This window comes from Ammospiza caudacuta, chromosome 2 (genome assembly GCF_027887145.1).
Source record: "Ammospiza caudacuta isolate bAmmCau1 chromosome 2, bAmmCau1.pri, whole genome shotgun sequence".
Lineage (NCBI taxonomy): Eukaryota > Metazoa > Chordata > Aves > Passeriformes > Passerellidae > Ammospiza > Ammospiza caudacuta.
In genome coordinates this window covers 42,957,656-42,966,780 of record NC_080594.1, presented here as the reverse complement: position 1 = coordinate 42,966,780, position 9,125 = coordinate 42,957,656, and positions in this window count along the sequence as shown.

The window sequence follows — 9,125 nt, the reverse complement described above, 5'->3', positions numbered from 1 at the left end:
CTGTTTCTGTTGACACAGCAGAGGCAGCATAAGCAAAGATCTGCCAGATGCTTCTGAACCACTGTCACAGGAGAGGAGAGCACATTCCCAAATTTTGAAGTTCACTAGAGGTCCGGCCCCCAGTCCATGGGTCAGGTGTTTACTGCAAGCACACCTATCTATTTTGCAACTTTGCTTTCAAGTCAGGCAGCATCGTCCTCTACCCTTGACCACACACCCTCAATCTTCAATAAATGTACAAGGGAACCATTGCATATTCCTCCTTACCATTCTCCATGATTTCTTCTCTTTTTCCTCCTCCACTTCTTCCTTTTGCACCTGGTTTAAGTGCAAGCAATTGAGGCCCGTGAGCCTTGCACCCAGAGCAGGCTGGAAGCCCTGCAGCACACAGCAACCTTACTATGCTGTATTTCTATAAAATATCCATCATTCCTGCTCCCACCTCCACCATTGGTCACCACAATCCTTCTGGAGGGCGCTCCACAGAATTTTGCTGTTTGCTTAAATATATCTTTGGACTGCAATAGCACTGTCAATTTTGACGAAGCAAAATACCCTAGGGGGTCTAAAGGAGGGCAACAACTACAGCCAGTTTAGAGTGCAAATCTCTCCAGCTGCAAAACATTTCCCAGCACTAATCATTTAATCATGCTCAGGTGGAGAAAGTGGTCACCCTGCGTTTGCCTGAATGCATATGTGAACAAAGCTTGTTTTGAATGAATTTTTTTTAAATAAGCACATTAGTGGTCTCCTGTCTGTATTAAGTTTTTAGGTGCTTCTCTGACTTTTTTTACTTTATTCAGCTTCCCAGCTAAAAAGCTGATATAACTGCCCATGGTCCTACTTGCCTGGCACTGTCAGAGGAAGAAGGGAATGATTTAATAACTTAAGGCTACAGATACGTTTTCAGCCAAAACAACAATCAGATTCCAAAGTTCTCTGAGATTTGATTCATGTTGTTTACAAAACTGTGGTTCTGTGACCTCCACTTGTCATTGCAATCATAAATAACTGGCTGTCTCCCTCGGTTCTTTTTTTGTTTCCCATTATCCACCCTCTGTCTCTTACTTCATCCTTAAATCATACGTTCAAAGGAACAGAAACCATCTTTTCACAATAATCAACAGTGCAGGACTGTGAGCTGATAGGTTCTTCTCTAACACAAGTAATGACTACTCAGAACAGCAACAGTGAGTGGAAACTGAAACAACCCTTCTGTGCCTCCCCTGTGAGCAGCTAACATCAGGCCACTGTGGTTTGAGCTGCACAAGGTAGGTGGGCAAAACAGAGACCCAGCAGCTGTACAATTGCATTCCAGTGCTCTGCTCTGCACTCTTCTGTTTTCAAACAATATTAAGCAGTTTGCAAATGTGATGCTTGGAATTTAACATGCCATTTTAACCCCCGTTTTACCAGCTTCAAGTGTGGGGTACTTAGGTTTAACGGAAACTTAAAAAACGAATACTGTAAGAAAAGCTTCATCTCAAAATGTGTTATGTTCTATTACTGAAGGAGGTACCTCATGTGAAGGCAAAAATCTCTGTCATTGCATCTTATTCCATCCAAATGTAAGCCATTCCAAAGTGTTTGGTATAACCAATCACAGAGAGCTCAAGTAAATTTTTCATTGTGACCAGTTTTCCTCACAATTGGTTATATAACCAATATATTGGCAGGATACAGATATTTCAGAAAGAAATAAGTTGTTTAAACCTTTTATTGTAATATAAAGAAAAATACTAATGTTTAAAAGAAAAATATAAAGAATAATAATCATGTTTTTTAATAAGCCAAATTACACAAAAGTCAAGATGGGGAGGGGAGAGCAAAATTCTTATAACAAATGAAAATTACAGTCAGCACTAGTTTTAAAGTTAAGCTACTGGCAAACATCCATATCTAATAAAAGCAACTTTACCAACACTCCCTACCAAGACCTTTCTTTCCCTCCCCCAATATTCCCATGTGATTAAAAAGTACCCATGGCAATCCTTAAGCATGTTGTATGGCTAAAGTATAAGACACCAGTTAATGAACTATGTACCCCTAGATCTGAATGAGAAAGTATGTCGCATATGCTTAGATAACATCAGAAATAGAAAAGTCATGGGAAAGGAACTGAGAAACTACATTAGCCTAAGAAATCTAAGATAAAAATCTAGCCCAGACCTCTAAGGGCACAGGTCTTTGAGGTCTTTCACATGACCAAATTATTTCATCATTCACAGTGTTCAGGGGCAATTCAGTCTGGGACTGCTTACTTAGTAAATGGCTTTCTTTCTTTCAGGCCCATTTCATCTTGCTGCAAATGCTGCTATTCTGGACTTAATACTCCTTGAATGTGTGGGGAAAGGTGGTAGAGGTTTGAATATTTCTGATCTATTATAATCTCAAAGGAAGTAGATGACCTCAGCAGCTGAGATGCTGTGCTCTATCTACTTGTCTGTGGTTTTGATAATTTCTAGGCAGAATTTCAAGACAGGAGGTCTGTGTAACACTCTTTCATTTGGCTTTTCCTTTTGGCTTACCAGAGACCACATCCCAACCTCAGCACTAAGCTGGGCTTGTGTGAACTCAAAGGCTATTTCTGGAGGGACAGAACAAGCACAGAGTAGAGAGAATGGTAAACTTTAGATACAGAGTTAGGGTGAGGAAAAACCCCAGTGCACCATCTGGCATCTACAAAGACCATATCTATGCTAAGGACATTGGATGAACATAGCTTGTTAAGAAAACAAGAAGTTATTGTACTTACAAAGGACTTGTGCCTAGGAACACATCTGTTTGCTTACCAGGTACCAGCACTTGTGTCTGTCTTTTCTACGGTTTGCTTTTGGGTACTTTTCATACATAATACATGTTGCTAATACTGTTATTTTGTATATATACCCCCAATTATGCTAAAAGAGTCACAGATTTTAACAATGAAAAATAAGCCCTCTAAATTCAGTATTGCTGTGCAACAGGCCAGTGGTAAGCAGATACAAAACAGTATCAGGGAAGGCTGGGAGCATACTGAATCAAAGCAGATGTGCAAATTTCACAATAATAAGAAAAATTTAAGAATTTCAGAGATGAATATTTAAAGTGAAAATCCATCTTCTCTTTTAATTATTTTAACAATGAAAGAACTCTCCATGTGATCTACATTTTTCATATGGTTGAAACATGTAAATCTAGAATTAAAATTACATTTTAAAATATGTTTCTATTTTGAAAAACACCCATTGAAATCTGCTTTCTCTTTTTCTCTTGTATATCTTTTCACACATCTTTTTCCTGTGTTGATCTTTCAGGGTCTGAATCTGTGTGGCTGAAGTCAGCTGAACTTCTGTTGTTGGCTAAGCAAGGTAAGACTCTACACTCTAGCTGTCTGCAATTGTCCTGATACCTGTACCTCTTCTTTTTGCCAACAATCTGAACAGAAACAACACCTACACATGAAAGGTGCTTTACTCAAACAGAAATCTGGGAGAACCACCATCAGCCCTGGGATGAAAAAATCCTTTATTCTGACGTTGCTGTTACACAAATAATTTAACAGATTTCTAACTTTTACAGATAGAATATGTAAACTGCACCTCCTTACAAGCAGGGTTATGTCACCTTCATTCCCTCAATTAAGTTAGAAATGTACACAGTAAGAAACGTAGGGATGTCAGTTTGTTTGTGTATATTTTGGTATCCTCTTTGCAGTACATGTAGGTTGGGTTAACCAGGCAGGTGTTCTCTTCATTAGAGTTTAAATACCTACTTTTTATATCTAGAATGCAATGCAAACACAAAGGAAGGCTTTTAATAGCCATTCATCAACCCAGGCCAAAAACAAAGGCTAAGTTAAAGCTGAAAGGCTTTTGCAGGTGCAGAGACTCTGGTATATAGCATGCACATGCACTAAGAAGCAAATGAATGCTTTTGCCACTACAGTTCATTCTCAGAGTCTCTTGTTTCTGCTGCCACAGATCAAATATATTCAAGTACCTAAGCACAGTTCTGTGGGTGGAACTCCATCTACTCTCAGCAATTTTAACAGCCCGGCTATTCTGGTCACACACTATGACTCATCACATTCCTTCCTCCTGGCAAAAGACCCTGCTCCAGCTAGAGAAATGCTGCCAAGAGTTCGTGTTTGACTTGTGACCAAGAGAAAAGAAGCCACACAAAAGTCAAAGTAAACTCTCCAGGAAATATTAAAATGAAGGTGAAAATCTCTGAAAGCAGGATGAAATACCCCTCCCCTCAATGTACAAAGCTGCTGAGCTTCATTACATAGTTCTTGGGGATGCAAGTAAGTTACGCCTTGGTTTGCTCTTGCTCAAAATTCAGCACATCAATGTGATTGAGTTATAGCCAGCATTATCTAAATGTTGAGATCATTCAAACAATCTCTCCAGGATTTTGTAGGAATGCCTCACCCTTATATCAGCACCAGATAAACATCAAATCCTATTTATTCCCCAGTCTCTTACTTCAACACAGAAGGATGTAATTCATACTCTGTGACTTTGAAATACCAAGGTATTTCTGAAATCTTGAGGCAGTGAAAATAGAATAAACTGAGTTTTACTAGAGTGAAACTGATCAAAAGAGAGGTGATCTTCAAATAGTAATAACAAACTTTAACTACATGGAGCCTTGTACCCTCCTACCATTAGACTGTATATACTTCAGGCACTGAAGATAAATGATTTTACCTTACATATACAAAGGACAAGGTAAACTACACATTTTATCAACTATTAGGTCTTTTATATAGCAGGGATGAGAGTTCCCAAAGGCACTGCTGACCACATCATGCAAGTCATCTAGTAATCATGATCCAGCCTACAAGACGCACAAAGAAAACTTTTGTGTATGAAACATCATTTCAAAATCTCACAATACCAGAAAGCTCTCAGTGTTTCAAAAAGAGATTAAATGTTAACTCTGTTGGTCTCTTTTGTCTGAAATTCACTCTTTCTATGAAATTCAACACCACACAAAGAGCCAGAATCAGGATTAAGGATCTCATAAACCCCATTTAATTCCTCAAAAAGGCTTCTGTGCAGAAAGGAATTCCAGTCTCTGAGAAAAGTTTTACTATTCACAAAAGCAGGAGTGATGAGGGTGCTTTAGAATTACTATGAAAACTGTGCTCCAGAAAAATTTTAAAACTTTTTTTGGAAATACACTTGTTCTAAATGGAGATGTATGTTCTTTAAAATAGGAATTGAAAATGGAATTTTAAAATGTTTTCACTTAAAAATTTGTAATTATTAAAGTCAATTTCTCTGTTGCCACTGACTACAGAGTGGTAACAAAAAATGACAAGAATCAGGTCAAAGTCAGCCAGCATCTAAAAGGGCTTTTGTGAGGCTTACCATTTGCAGGGATTCTCCCTAAAATTAGGGAGATGGTCTTCCATTGACAAGAAATAGGAGGCAGAGAAATGCAAGATAGTCAGTCCCCTGTAATATGCTCTTCACGTACTCTGCAGGAGGTTGAGTGCAAGGAAGACAGAGAGAAAGAATAAAAGAATTTTAAAAATGAAAAGAAGACAACCTTACATTCAATTTATACACTTCAGGTATAGTCTTACTTGGGTAAGACTCCCTATGGGTGCTAGCACCTCTTTCTGGTGATGAAACTGTTATTGTGTGGTTAATTTATGTCTCTATTTAATGCATTACATAAATGGACTGAACAGTGCATTTGGTGAAGGGACGGGGAGTAAGCTGGAGACCAGTAAAAAATCCCTTCTAAGGAACTGCAATGCTGAAAATTCATTTCAAAAGCATTAAAAAAGCTCAGTGCCATGGGTGCCACTGCCTAAACCCCTTGTCAAACTCAGAGGTGGTTTTCCACTTCTGCTTCAACATGCTGTTGAGCTATTGCAATCTGTCAGAGAGCAAGAGCAACTTTGGTGCCTGTGCCAGTCCCAGCCAGACTGAGCCTCTTCATAAGTTCAAAAGTCAAAAAGAGCTTTTTAAGATGTTTTATTTGTTTTGGTTTTTTTTCTTTTTTCCAGTTGGGCACAAGCCAGCCTAATGCTCAGTATGCCTGGGAGTCATGGGGTGTTTGCAAGCGCTGCACTGCTGCAGGAAGCAGTCCCTGGGAACTGCGGGCACTGAGCTTCCCATTGCTTACCTTAGGGAAAGGAGAATACCCCAAGCAGGAAGGGTCTGTTTTGTGGGAGGAATGTTCATATAACCCTGGACATCACTGAACTCCAGAGGAGCTGAAGCTCCACAGAAACTGCAATGTGAGCAGAGCAACAGCCAGACAACTAACAGACCAGCTGGGAAGCAGCAGAGCAAATACTCAGTGGCTAAAGCAGCCAACAACAGAAGGGGTTACTGGGGCTGCCACTTAAAATAAAGGTTTCAATATAATAATTTCTCTATTATCTAAAATCATGGAGGACTAGAATATCCCAGTAAAATATAAAACTGTGTACTGGGGAGATGCTGCTGCCATCACATGGCATAGTAACTGCACAAAGTCAGGAAAAATACTATGGTACACAAGAAAATCAACTGCATTTATTTTCTATGAGACAAATGAGTTTGCTTAATGCGTACAGAACATGTTAAGATACTTAGGAGTTTTGATGAGAATTTGTCTGTTTGGAAAACTTCTGTCTTTTGACAGAATTTTGCTACTAAAATCTAAGGTCACACATGACCTCATGCTGTCAACTCTCCTGGGCCTGGGGCTCACCTGAAAAATCATCAGGATATAAGTATTGTTAATAGTAAAAACTTCTTGCTGTCATTCAGACGTCCGTATTCATAAGTGAAACTCTTCATGTCATTGAAGTAGGAAAAAACCCCATATTTAATAGATATTTTCCTTAGTTACATACAATATTTTCATTGTAATTACGTTCTTTCCGTCCGCTGTACTACAGCAGTAAAGCCACCAGGATTCCTTTATGCCTTTTTGTCGCAAGGTGGCGACGTTGGAAGCAAGAAATATGATGGAGACCAGGGACAGAGCAGCGCTCTAAAATGCTGACTTCCACCACACTTTGGAAAAAATAATAAATCATGGGTAAACTCTGATCCGCATATTTATGTGAAAATCCACGTTCTGGCTTTACATGTAAAGCAATTAAAAGAAATGTCAGCCCAGGGCTATAAATCCCCTAATGCAATATAAACCTTGAATTATAACCATTATAATCTTTTCAATATAAACATTTTGGTGGGAGTTCAACACACCTGTACACACCTTTCACCATATCAAATTCATTATGTAAATAAGATGAGAAATAACTGTCTTTCCTTTCTAGGATTTTCTCTCCTTATGGTTTTGTTAGCAGCTATTTTTAAATAAATATATGGAAGCAATTACAAGATCTTGTTAAAAGAGTACCAAAGTATATCAGCAGAATGAGTTCCAAGGTAACAGCAGTTTTCTGCCACAGACCAAGCAAAGCTGAGAAAATTTAAGACATGAATCTTGTTATTAAAATGCATCTCTAAGCTTATTAGCTGTGAACAGAATCCAGCATCCTATTGTTATGTTAGGCCAATTATCCCATCATAAAAAAAACCCCAAACAATATTAAAAGTAGTAGCAACTTTAATTGAATAGTTAAAAAAATATAAAATTGGATACAATATAATTTGGTTAAAATAAGGGATAATTTGGTTCCAATAATAGCACATAAGCAAAAATAACCATGGGGTACGGAAGGCAGAGTTCAATGACCCTTTCCACCTCACGTACAAGCTTGCCAGGTGAAAATCACCCCTTATATGCCATGTGTCAATGCCATCTCCTCCCATTTTCGGTTCGCCATATCTCTATCTCCACCCTCATTACCACCCTTATCACGCATGTGCCGCCACTCGGTTTGGTGGTCGCACAAGTCTTTGGGGGTCGTTTTGGATGAAGACCTCTCCTCTTCCTCTTTGTCCTTTAATTCACCTTTGGGTCACACATGCGCACCAAGCCAGTACAATGTAAACCAAGACTAGCGTATCACTGCATCTACATATCAAGGCAATAAATCCCTTATAATTAGCATTTTCTTGGACCCAACCGGGTTCTTGTTCATTTTTAGCAACTGTATCTTCAGCTTCTTTCCTGTGGTCCTTGAGAACATCTGCTGGGAAAGGGGAGGGGGGGGGGGGTGGAGCCCCTCCTTTCCCTCTCTTCTTTGGCATTACAACTTTTAACTTATTTTATTATTCCCAAATATTAATTACTGTATCAATATTGATTACTCTTTCAATTTTTATCAGCACGAATCATACCTATTTACCACACTATTCAAAGATGCTTTATGCAGAAAACCAGCAGAAGCTCATTATTCACAGAGCCATAGAATCGTTAAGGCTGGAAAAGACCTTTAGGATAATCAAACCCGACCACTGGCCTAGCACTACCACCATGTTCACCATTAAAACCTGTCCTCAAGTGCTGTATCTACGTGCCTTTTGAACGTTTCCAGGGATGGCAACTCCAACACTTCCCCGGGCAGCCTGCTCCTTTCAGAGAAGTTTTTTTTCTTAATGTACAACCTAACGCCCCCGCCCCCCGGCACAACTTGAGGCCATTTCCCCTTGTCCCATCCTTGCTACGCCCTTCTTTCAGGCAGTGGTAGAGAACGATAAGGCCATTCCGAGCCCACTTTTCTCCAGGTCAAACACCCCCAGCTCCCTCAGGCACCCCTCACAAACCCACCGGGTTTGCTCCCAGGCTGCTGAGGGAAGCTCCTGTGGTGGGGAGCGCCCCAGACCAGGGCGAGCCCTGCCACCCCCGCTGCGGAGCTGCCGTACCCCACAAGCCCACGCAGACTTTTCTCGGGGATGCACCGAGGACGGACACAGACAATTAAACCACCACACGACAGCAATGCCTCAGGCCTCCGGGTGAGGCACGGGGAGGGCGCCGAGGCAGGACTCGAACTCGCCACCTCTACGTCACCAGCCACTGCGCGCCAACGCATACAAACCCTCCTCCCGACCCCCTCCGCGGCGTGACCGCACTTCCGTAAACATCGCGGCGGCATGAGTGACAGGCACGGTGGCCAATCGCGATGCGTGCAGCAGTGGAGGGGGCGGGAGCCCGCGCTTGGCGGCTGAGGCGGCGCGCGGCGGGAAACGGCGGCGCGCGAGCTGGGGTGTCCCGAGGCT